Source organism: Pelophylax lessonae (assembly GCF_965119305.1).
Source record: "Pelophylax lessonae genome assembly, chromosome: 10".
NCBI lineage: Eukaryota > Metazoa > Chordata > Amphibia > Anura > Ranidae > Pelophylax > Pelophylax lessonae.
The window spans coordinates 230,623,744-230,635,109 of record NC_138777.1 but is presented as its reverse complement, the minus strand read 5'-3'; the positions used below and the strand labels follow the sequence as shown (position 1 = coordinate 230,635,109).

General features: G+C 45.7%; 1 protein-coding gene across 5 annotated transcripts in view; it reads left to right on the top strand.

The window, feature by feature from the left end:
* The first annotated feature begins 5,077 nt into the window (after positions 1–5,077).
* The window catches only part of ZFHX3 (zinc finger homeobox 3), a 169,005-nt gene continuing 162,716 nt past the window's right edge, over positions 5,078–11,366 (top strand). For all 5 annotated transcript variants that reach the window (XM_082269672.1, XM_082269673.1, XM_082269674.1 and 2 more), the window contains exon 1: positions 5,078–5,458. The gene's annotated coding sequence lies outside the window, so the exon portion shown is untranslated. The remainder of the gene's footprint in view (positions 5,459–11,366) is intronic.

Sequence of the window (11,366 nt, the reverse complement as noted above, 5' to 3'; positions counted from 1 at the left end):
TGTGTGTGATATTTATAAATGTATAATACATGTACATGTATATATATGTATAAGACATAGATTCGAGACTAATATATGTATATATTTTTATGTATATGCATATATATGTACACACACAAGTATATATATGCAGCACACAGGGGTGGTGTATATATATATGTATGTATGTATAAACCCCTGTAAGAATACATTTGTATATAAATCATATCCATCTCATTTCTGCTCTCAGTATTCACAAAGCATTTGGCATCCTTTACAAGCAGTAACATCGCATATTCCGAACATTTCTATTCCTGAAAACAGATGAAAGAGAAGAGAAAGGAAACAAATTCCATGTTTGATACATTCGGTGAGATGATGATGTAGAGAAAGTTGGAGGACGAGGAGAAGGGACTGTGTGGAGGGGACAGGGGGGACCTGCTGGAGTCTGAGTGCTGAGGGTATATACAAGCATGGCATGGTGTGTGTACAGGGTAGATGGAGTGGCACATGGAGGGCATGCTGTGTACAGGGTAGATGGAGTGGCACATGGATGGCATGGTGTGTACAGGGTAGATGGAGTGGCACATGGAGGGCATGCTGTGTACAGGGTAGATGGAGTGGCACATGGATGGCATGGTGTGTACAGGGTAGATGGAGTGGCACATGGAGGGCATGCTGTGTACAGGGTAGATGGAGTGGCACATGGATGGCATGGTGTGTACAGGGTAGATGGAGTGGCACATGGAGGGCATGCTGTGTACAGGGTAGATGGAGTGGCACATGGAGGGCATGCTGTGTACAGGGTAGATGGAGTGGCACATGGATGACACAGCGTGCTGGTGGGGTGGCACCTAGATGGCATGCTGTGTACAAAGGGTGGCCCATAGATGGCATGCAGAGTACAGGGTTCGTGGGATGGCACATAGATGGCATTGTGTGCACATGGGGGGTACATTGATGGAAGGCTGTGTACAGGGTACATGGGACGGCACATAGATGGCATGGTGTGTACAGGGTACATGGAGTGGCACATAGATGGCATGGTGTGTACAGGGTACATGGGGTGGCACATAGATGGCATGGTCTATACATGGGATGGCACATAGATGGCATGGTGTGTACAGGGTACATGGAGTGGCACATAGATGGCATTGTGTGTACAGGGTACATGGTGTGGCATTAGGTGTACATGGAGTGGCACATCGAAGACATGATGTGTACATGGAGTGGCACATAGAAGGCATGGTGTGTACATGGAGTGGCACATAGATGGCATTGTGTGCACATGGGGTGGCACATAGATGGCATTGTGTGCACATGGGGTGGCACATAGATGGCATTGTGTGCACATGGGGTGGCACATAGATGGCATGCAGTGTACAGGGTACATGGGGGTGGCACACAGATGGCATGGTGTGTGTGCAGTGATCTGCAGGTCATCAGTGTTGTGGTGCCTGTTAGGAGACGCTATGCACACGGGGGGCTGGGGGGCGGATGGCTCTTACCTGTGCAGTGCAGCCCCCACCTCTTGCACCCCTGAAGACAAGTGTCCGGATCCTCTTGCCCTTCCTATAGGTCACATGTGCCAGGGTCAGACTGCTACATAGTGGAAGCCCTCTGCAGCCCCCCAGCACGGGACTGTGCGCTGTGTGCAGGTGGCTGAGGGTGGGTTCTGCTGTCCTGGGAGGGGGGGGGGGCAGCTGCTGCTTATTTGTGTCCCTGGGTGCCGGGGGTCAGATAACACCCCCCCCCACCCCTCCCTGACCCCCTCTGATCTCCCTGGACCTCCTGTGATGATGGCACAAGTTGATCACAACTTTTTTTCCCTAGCTGCCCCCCCCCCCCCCTTACTGTCATGTGTCACCATCCTGTCCACGTTCTTTCATCAGTAGCACAATGGACATCATGGGGCACACGTGTACTTCTACTTTGCATTGTTTACCCCCCCCCCTCCCCTGCATCCCATTTCTAGGGGTCCCCTCTCTACCTCCCCTATTCTAAAGACAAGCACAGAAGAGTTAGAAGCAGAGACAAGACTTCTATTATCCCAGGACAAGCTGAGGACCCCATATTCTCCTTTCTAAGGGGTCCCCTCCCTATTTCTGATCACCCCCCCCCCCCATTCTATAGACAACAAGCAAAGGTCATAGGAAATCAGAGACAAGTCTTCTGTTACTCCATGACCCCCAGCATGCCATTTGTAGGGGTCCTCTCTTTTTTTTTTTTTAAACCCCCATATTATATAGACAAGCACAGGCTCTAGAAGAGTAGCAGACGTCCTATGGAAGCAGAGACAAAGCTTCTGTTATCCCAGGACAAACTGAGGACCCCCATCACCCAATTTCTAGGGGTTCCTTCCCCAGTCTCTTACGAATCTCCCCCATTCTAGAGATAATCACAAGCTCCAGAATAATTTCAGAAGCAAAGACAAGTCTTCTGTTACCCCAGAACAAACTGAGGACACCCCCCCCCCCTCCATGTTTATATAAACCTCATCTATTCTATAGGCTAACAAACGTCCCAGAAGAATAGCAGAAGTCATAGGAAAGAAGAGATAAGTCTTAGGGACCCCCAGCATCCCATTACTAGGGGTCTCCTCTATTCTATAATACTTCTGTATTCTATAGACAAGCACACCTTCCAAAAAGTCATAGGAAAGCAGAGATACGTATTAGGACCCCCAGCATCCCCTTACTAGGGGTCTCCTCCATGCACACCGTCCAGAAGAACACCAGAAGTCATAGAAAAGCAGAGACAAGCCTTCTGTTATCTCAGAACAAACTGAGGACCCCCAGTGTCCCATTTCTAGAACCCCCTCTATTCTATAGACCAGCACAGGCACCAGAAGAACAGCAGGAGTTGTAGGAAAGCAGAGATCATTTTCAGGACCCTCCAGCATCCTATGTCTAGGGGTCCCCTCTCTTCTATAGGATTCCTCTATTCTATAGACAAGCACAGGTAATAGCAGAAGTCATAGGAAAGCAGAGACAAGTTCTAGGACCCCCTTTAACCCCTTTCTGGGGTCCCCTCTAGAAGTAGGCACTAGTATACTACCCCCCCCCCCCCCATTCCAGGTACTATCCTTAGTTACAGGGAAGCAGAGAGGAGTCTTCTATTATCCCAAGACCCCCATGAACCCATTTCTGGGGGGGCCCCCTCCCTCCTCTCTGATGAGTCTCCCACATTCCAGGCACCAGAAGACTATCCTAAGTCCCATGCAGGGAAGCAGAGACTGGTCTCCTGTTATCCCAGGACCCCCATCGACCTATTTCTGGGGGTCCTCTCTAGAAATAGGCATCAGAATACTGTCCTAAGTCACAGGGAAGCAGAGAAGAGTCTTCTATTATCCCAAGATCCCCATCAACCCATTTCTGGGGGTCCCCTTCCTCCTCTCTGATGAGTCTCCCCCACTCCAGGCACCAGAAGACGATCCTAAGTCATAGGGAAGCAGAGACTAGTCTCCTGTTATCCCAGGACCCCCATTAACTTATTTCTGGGGACTTCTCCAGAAATAAGCACCAGAATACGACCCCCTCCCCCCATTCAAGGCACCAGAAAACTAAATCACAGGGAAGCAGAAACGAGTCTTCTTCTTCTGTTATTCCTGGACCCCCATCAACCCATTTCTGAGGGTCCCCCTCCCTCATCTCTGAGTCTCCCCCATTCCAAGCACCAGAATACTATCCTTAAGTCACAGGGAAGCAGAGACGAGTCTTCTTCTGTTATCCCAGGACAAACAGCAAACAGAGGACCCCCCCCCCCCCAGCATTTCATTTCTAAGGGTCCCCTCCCTCCTCTCCCCTATTCTAGGGACAAGCAAGAAGAGTCTCAGAAGTCCTGGACAATAAGAGAGACATTGAGGACCCCTCCAGCACCCCATGCTGCCACCTCTGGGGGTCCCCTGTGGATAAGTCCCCCCAGCCCAGGCTCCAGCAAAATCTCAGAAGTCCTGGACAATCAGAGACACATTGAGAACCCCTCCAGCACCCCATGCTGCCATTTCTGGGGGTCTCCTATGGATAAGTCCTCCCCAGCCCAGGCTCCAGCAGAGTCTTAGAGGTCCTGGACAATCAGAGACACATTGAGGACCCCTCCAGCACCCCATGCTGCCACCTCTGGGGGTCCCCTGTGGATAAGTCCCCACTAGCCCAGGCTCCAGCAGAGTCTTAGAGGTCCTGGACAATCAGAGACACATTGAGGACCCCTCCAGCACCCCATGCTGCCACCTCTGGGGGTCCCCTGTGAATATGTCCCCCCCCCCCCAGCCCATGCTCCAGCAGAGTCTTAGAGGTCCTGGACAGAGACACATCGAGGACCCCTCTAGCACCCCATGCTGCCACCTCTGGGGGTCCCCTGTGGATAAGTCCCCCCCAGCCCAGGCTCCAGCAGAGCCTTAGAGGTCCTGGACAATCAGAGACACATTGAGGATCCCTCCAGCACCCCATGCTGCCACCTCTGGGGGTCCCCTGTGGATAAATCCCCCCCAGCCCAGGCTCCAGCAGAGTCTCAGAGGTCCTGGACAATCAGAGACACATTGAGGATCCCTCCAGCACCCCATGCTGCCACCTCTGGGGGTCCCCTGTGGATAAGCCCCCCCTAGCCCAGGCTCCAGCAGAGTATTAGAGGTCCCGGACAATCAGAGACACATTGAGGATCCCTCCAGCACCCCATGCTGCCACCTCTGGGGGTCCCCTGTGGATAAGTCCCCCCAGCACAGGCTCCAGCAGAGTCTCAGAAGTCCTGGACAATCCTTCTGTGATCCCAGGACAAACTTTTCCTCCCAGTCTGCTCCTGCACTCCCCAGCATCAGCAGTGTGCCCCCCCCCCCCCTCCCTATCCTGCCCACCTGTGCCCAGGTCACTGACACTGTCCCAACACTTCCTCCCCCCATCCCCAAAAAAAAAAAAAAAACCCTCCCCCATTATTGTACTTCCCCAGCTAAATTCCTGTGCCCCCCCATGTCATTCCTGTACACCCCCTCCTCTTGTGAAGTGTCCCCCCTCTGTCCTTCAGCCCCTGTTGTCCCTCACTACTCCCCCCCAGCCCCTCTCCTCCCCTCCCCTGTCCCTCTCCCCCCTCTCCTCTCCCCTCTGAATCTCATTGATCCAGGCGCTGGTAATTAGCCCTTCCCGTCGTGCCTGTGTAATGAAGCACATGCGCACTGAATTAATCAGCCATTTTTTGCAGGAAACTAATTAGCAGAATAAAGATCCAAAGACTTTTTTTCTTGGCGACCATCAGATGTGAGTGCGGCTCCTGGTGTCCGGAGCTTCTCCTCCCCGATGTGCCCGGGCTGCCCCAGCCTGCAGCACCCCCCACCGCCGCCGCCTCCACCGCCGCCTCTCACCGCCCAACCAACACCGCTCCGGGGCTGAGCCCGAGCGGCTTCATGGGACCCCGAACCGAACCGCTCCGGACTAAACCGAGCCGAGCCGGACCGCTCCGAGGACGCTGCAGCAGAGAGCCCCCGAGCCGAGTAAGTGACAACTTTTCACCCCCCCCCCAACCTTCTCCTCCTTTCTCCTCCCTCCCCCCCACAACAAAAACATAACAACCCCCCCAAGAGGGGACCCCCAAAAATAAAATTTCAGGACTGACCTGGTGGGGTAAGTGTCCAGAGAGGGGGTCCTAGGGAGCTGAGTCCCTACAGTGTGTGTGCAATCCCTGCAAGAGCTGTATTGTCAGCCAGACTGCATGTATACTCAGCACTGTGTACATTGGGGGGGTCCCTGCACATACATGGGGGGCAATCACCCACATTTATTATCCTTCCTTATTAACTTTTATTTTCTGGAGAATGCTCCTTCTTCTTCTGTCATTGGGGTCCCTGGACTGAAGGGGGGTGCAGAACCCCCCTCTATTATCTTTGCTTTAATTTCCACACTTACCTTTTTTTTAAATCTTTTTTGGGGGGATGTGAGTACAGAGTGCTCCTTCTTCTTTCATTGGGGTCCCTGGACTAAAATGGGGGTGCACCCCCCCCCCTTTATTATGTTTGCTTTCATTTCCACACTTGGCTTTTTTTGGGGGATGTGAGTACAGAATGCTCCTTCTGTCATTGGGGTCCCTGGATAGAAATGGGGTGCAAACCCTCTAATATTATCTTTGCTTTCATTTCCACACTTAACATTGTATCATTTTTTTGGAAGATGTTTGTACAGAGGGCTCCTTCCACTATCATTAGAGTCTCTGGACACAAAAGGGGGTGCCAGCTTCTTCTGCATCACCCCCCTTTTATTTGCTTTCATCTCCACATTTAACTTTTTATCATTTTGTCTGTGCTCCTTCTGTCATTGGGGCGCACTGGGCAAAAAGTGGGTGCAACACCTCCTTTTATTATCTTTACTTACATGTCCACATTTAACTTTTTTATCATATTTTTTTGGGGGAGGTTGTGTGTACAAAGTGACATTGGGGTCCCTGGACAGAAAAGGGGGTGCTAACTTTTTTTCTTCTGCATCACCCCCTTTATTATCTTTGCTTTTATTTCCACACTCAACTTTTTATCATCTTGGAGAATGTGGGTACAGAACGCTCATTCTACTGTGGGGTCAGAAAAGGGGGTGCCAGCTTTATGTTCATCACCCCCCCCCCTTTATTATCTTTTTATATCCACACTTTTTATCATTTTTTTTGGAGGTTTGTACCAAATCTGTTGTCTTCCTCCTTTTTCTCTTGTGTTTTTTTTTATTTTTAGGTGGCTGACCCCTAGGTGTAGTGTTATTGTCGCGCCCCCCCCCAAAAAAAAAATAACGATAGGATGGCACTCTCTCTTCTTTGTCGTTCTGCAAGATGTGTCTGCTGGCATTTTATTTTTCCTGGGTTTTACATTATATATATATATATATATATAATCTCTCATTGTAAAATGTAGATTGCTGGCTATTGGGGGGGGGGGGGCTAAAAAAAAAACACAAGTTGGAGATGATTTCCTATGTTTGGATTGCTGGCTATTGGGGGGGGGGGGGGGGGGAATAAAATACTCAATGTGGAGATGATCTCCTATGTATGTATCAATGTGGAGATGATCTCCTCTGTATGTATCAATGTGGAGATGATCTCCTCTGTATGTATCAATGTGGAGATGATCTCCTCTGTATGTATCAATGTGGAGATGATCTCCTCTGTATGTATCAATGTGGAGATGATCTCCTATGTATGTATTATTGCATTGTAAAATATGGATCACTGGCTTTTTTTTTTTGGGGGGGGGGGTGAATAAAATACACAATGTAGACATGATTTCCATAATCAATAAGTGTTTGTAGGAAATCCTTTTCCTTCATTTCCTGTACTTTTTTTTTCTCAGCTGTCTGTACTGGGGGCTCCTCTTGTCGATGTGTTAGCCTCTCTCTGTTTAATAATGCTTATTTTTTTTTTTTTTTGGACCTCCGGCTTTGGATTTGCTGTGGAGTATTAGGGGGGTCAGTGCATGCTGGAGTGCCTTCATACAGTATGTGAATTTTCTTTGCCATCTCCAGACTTATCCCTTTCTTAATTCTCTTCACTGCTCCAGTGTGGATTTATTATTATGTTTATTGTAGGAAGACTTGGATGCTGCATGCAGAAGGTTTTTGTTTTTTATTTTTCTATTTTTGTTTTGTTTGTTTTTTTGGTGGTTGTGTTGAGGTCACCTCTACGTGATGTCGGTGTCAAAGGTCAACCTGTGACTACACTGAACACATCCCCAGCAAAGGTTTTTGCCTAGTAGGCAACTGTACAGATGTTTACGTATTTGGCCAGCTTGGAATGACACAGTAGTTTAGTTTTTTTGTTTTTTTTGCATCTGTGAGGTGAGAAGTAGTGATGCTGAACATCCTTTAGTCTCCTGGACGGGTCAATAACACCCCCCCCCCTTTTTTTTTTTTTTCTCTGCCTACATCCCTGACCATTCAGCTTTAATCTCTTAATACAAAATTGCACGGTGCTTTCAAATTTTTTTTAACTACACCCGTCGGCCTTCCTTTGTCACGTCTTAATAGATCGTAATTATTATTTTTTTTCTCTTTCTTGCTAAAATGAATCATTTTGTTTTATTTTCTTTTATCTGTGTTTGCTTGAATATAACTCTTAAATGTAAATATTTAGGCCTTTATTTTGGAAAGGTGACTTTTTTATTTATTTATGTTTCTATTTATTTTTATTATAGATGTAGAATGAGCTGAGGGATCTGAGGCCTGTGTGCCTGTTTCCGATTTGTTGGCCGCGTTCTTTTATTTTACCGATGACCCCCCCCTGTTTAATATGAAAACATTTCTTCTTCCCTTACCCCCCCCCCCCCCCCCCGGGCTCCGTAGTTGGCTCCCCTAGGGTCACGTCAAGTTCGAAACTGCGAAGGAAGGTGCAGGGACCCTGGAAGGAGAGGGAGGATGCCCCGACAAAATGGGGTCAGCTCGTATGCTAAGAGGCGACATTAACAAAAAGAGAGAATGGAATACCAGCTGCTTTTGGTTCATTTATTTTTTTTAATTCTTTCTTACCCCCTTTTCCTCCCCTCCGGTCCTTTACCCCCCCCCCCCCCCTTCACCTCCTTCTTCCTTCTCCTTTCTCCCCTCTTCATTTTTCACTGTGTCCCTGTCTCTTGTGTTACAGATTGCGACCTGCCTGTAAAGTATTTGCTCTAAAGCTTAGCTAAAAACAAAACCAGCAAAAACCCTATTGAATTCAGGCAAATAAGGTTAGGTCTGCGGATCATATTACAAAGCAGTTTTGAATATGCTGCCCATCGCACCAGACCAGTTATTCCTGTTGCTGCAACTTGGAGGAGGAAAAAAAAAAAAAAAAAAAGACATTTAAATCGTAATTTGTTAGTACAAGAGATGGAAAGTATTTTAAGCTCTTTTTCTGCGTGATAATTCAGCCCCAGCCCAACCCTTTTCTTCTCTTTCTATGTATCGTTCCTTGTCTAACATCTTAGCAGAGAGATTTTTCTTTTCGTGTCAAAAATCTTTATGGCGTGCCCTTTTTTTATATATATTTTTTTTATTATTTTTTTTTGTATCTTGCCAACCTAATTTTTCTGGATAGACTGTCATATTTTATATATATATTTTTTTAATATTATTATTATTTTTTTTTTCTTTTTATATATATCTTGCCAACCTCATTTTTCTGGATAGACTGTCGTATTTTATATATATATATTTTTTTAATATTATTATTATTTTTTTTTCTTTTTATATATATCTTGCCAACCTCATATTTCTGGATAGACTGTCATATTTTATATATATTTTTTTTTTTTGTGTGTATGTTGGGAGGAAGTTGGCTGTGATCCTGTGGTTTAGCTGTTACACAATATGTTATCATGTTAGCAATCACTACATCATGGCTGTGGTTGTAGCGACACAATCGTGGGTTTTTTTTTTTGCACGGGACGTGAGGTTGATGTGTATGCATGTCATTGCCAAGACTGTTGACCCACCTGAGAGCTGGATTGGCACACTTGGGCATGACACTGATTTGTAATCACCCCCCACTTTTTTAAACGGTTTCATCCTTTTACCTGGGATTGCGATAAAAAGTTGAGGCCTTGCTTCTGTTTGGTCGCAACGCCATTTTTTTTTGCACGTCGTCTCCGACGTATTGGACCTTGGATTACAATACTAGCCAGTCGAGCTGAGGAATTTTGAGGACATTGCAATACTGGTATTACCATACATGCCCCCCCCTAAAATCGTATGAGATGTGGATTTTGCCATGCGTTCGACGCTGGTTTTAAATATTTTCAGATGTGGACGGGCCCCGACGCTGGCCCTCTTTGCCCTACTTCCTCCCTGTTGTGTTTTTTTTTTTTTTTTTTTTCGAATTATTATGTAACAGAATCCAAAAGCTGCATTAAAAATTCAGCATTACAGGCTGATTGTAATGCTGCCTCATTAGAAGCTCTGTCTGGCCCAGTATTAAGTCAAACACAATGCAAGAGGCTTTTAGATTTTAAACACCAATAAATATTAAGTATCTGGACAGGGAAATCTGCACCGCTGGCCGAGCCATTTGGCTTTTCCCTGTTCCCTTTTTTTTTTTTTTTTTTGTCCCCTAGCATTGGATATGAACTAAATCTTCTTTTACAGTATTGATTTTATATTTTATTTTCACTTAATACGTTATAAGTGTTTTGTCTTTTTTTTATTTTTCCTGCACATCCTGAATCTGCTTTTTGTATACATTTTTTTTTTTATTTTTTTTTATTTTTATTTTTTGTTTATGGCCCTGATACTGTAAGTGACACACATCTGGCTGTTTTTGTTCCACTGGGAAGGAAGAGGAAGAACACTTTTTTTTTTTTTTTTTCCTCTTGGTCATTTTTTTGAAGCTACTTATCTTTTCACTTTCCCTCAATTCTCCTATTCATTTAGGGGAGATAGAAAGGAAAACATTGTGCCATGATTGTTCAATTCATTTGCAAATTCCAGCTCTGATAGCCTCATGCTGAGAGGACGGAAATTGGACCCCCCACCTTCCTATTTTTAATATATATATATATATATATATATATATATATATATATTCATTATAATAAGTGAGTGCAATATTTATTTTTTATGCAGGTTTTTTCTATTTTTTTTTATTTTATTTTTTTATTGTATTGCCATTGATACTAGATTTCCTCTTTTTTATATCTGTTAGGCCTACGCACACAGGACAGTTCCACTAAACCGATAAAATATCCAAGAGCTGAAGGTCTAGAGCATCTTTGTCTTTTTTTTTTTTTTTCCCTCCTCCCTTGTGGTCCCTGATTGCAATAGCCAGCTATGGCTGAAAAGTGCTTCTGTGTGTTGACATTTTGGCTTGCCGTGAAACCCAAGGGTAACCTCTCCGTGCCCCTCGGCTGCTGGCCTATTGTTCAACCAGAATTGAGCTAAGGTGCTTTTCAGTGTGACTGCAGGGGACTGAGACGCATGTGTGCTCCTTGGTTTTAGAAATCCATCTGAGTTTATTGTGTGCGGTTTAAAAAAAAAAAAAAAAATCCTAGATCTTTGTAAGCAGCAAGGCGTAGAAGTGGACCTGAGCCTCACGCATGTTGTGAATCTGAGCTCCTACCAGTATTCCTTTTACTGCTGTCTGCATATCTCTCCTTTATTTACATTTAAACAAATGGTCCCACTGGAAAACCTGTTTTCTAAACTCCACTGTATGTTGGCATTTTATTTTTTCCAGCCTCTTTTAGTTCTAAAGTAATGTCAGAAGTGAGCAGGTATTATCTTGATAAATGGTGTTTTGCTTTGATGTGAACATAACCCCCCCCACCCCCTCCCATTTTAAAATTGCGACGATAGCTACGTGTTAAAAAAATAAAAAATAATAAAAATTTCCGGCGCCTAGAACTGGTTTTATTGGCATTGCACATCATGCTCCAATAGGGAATATTTTTATTTTATTTT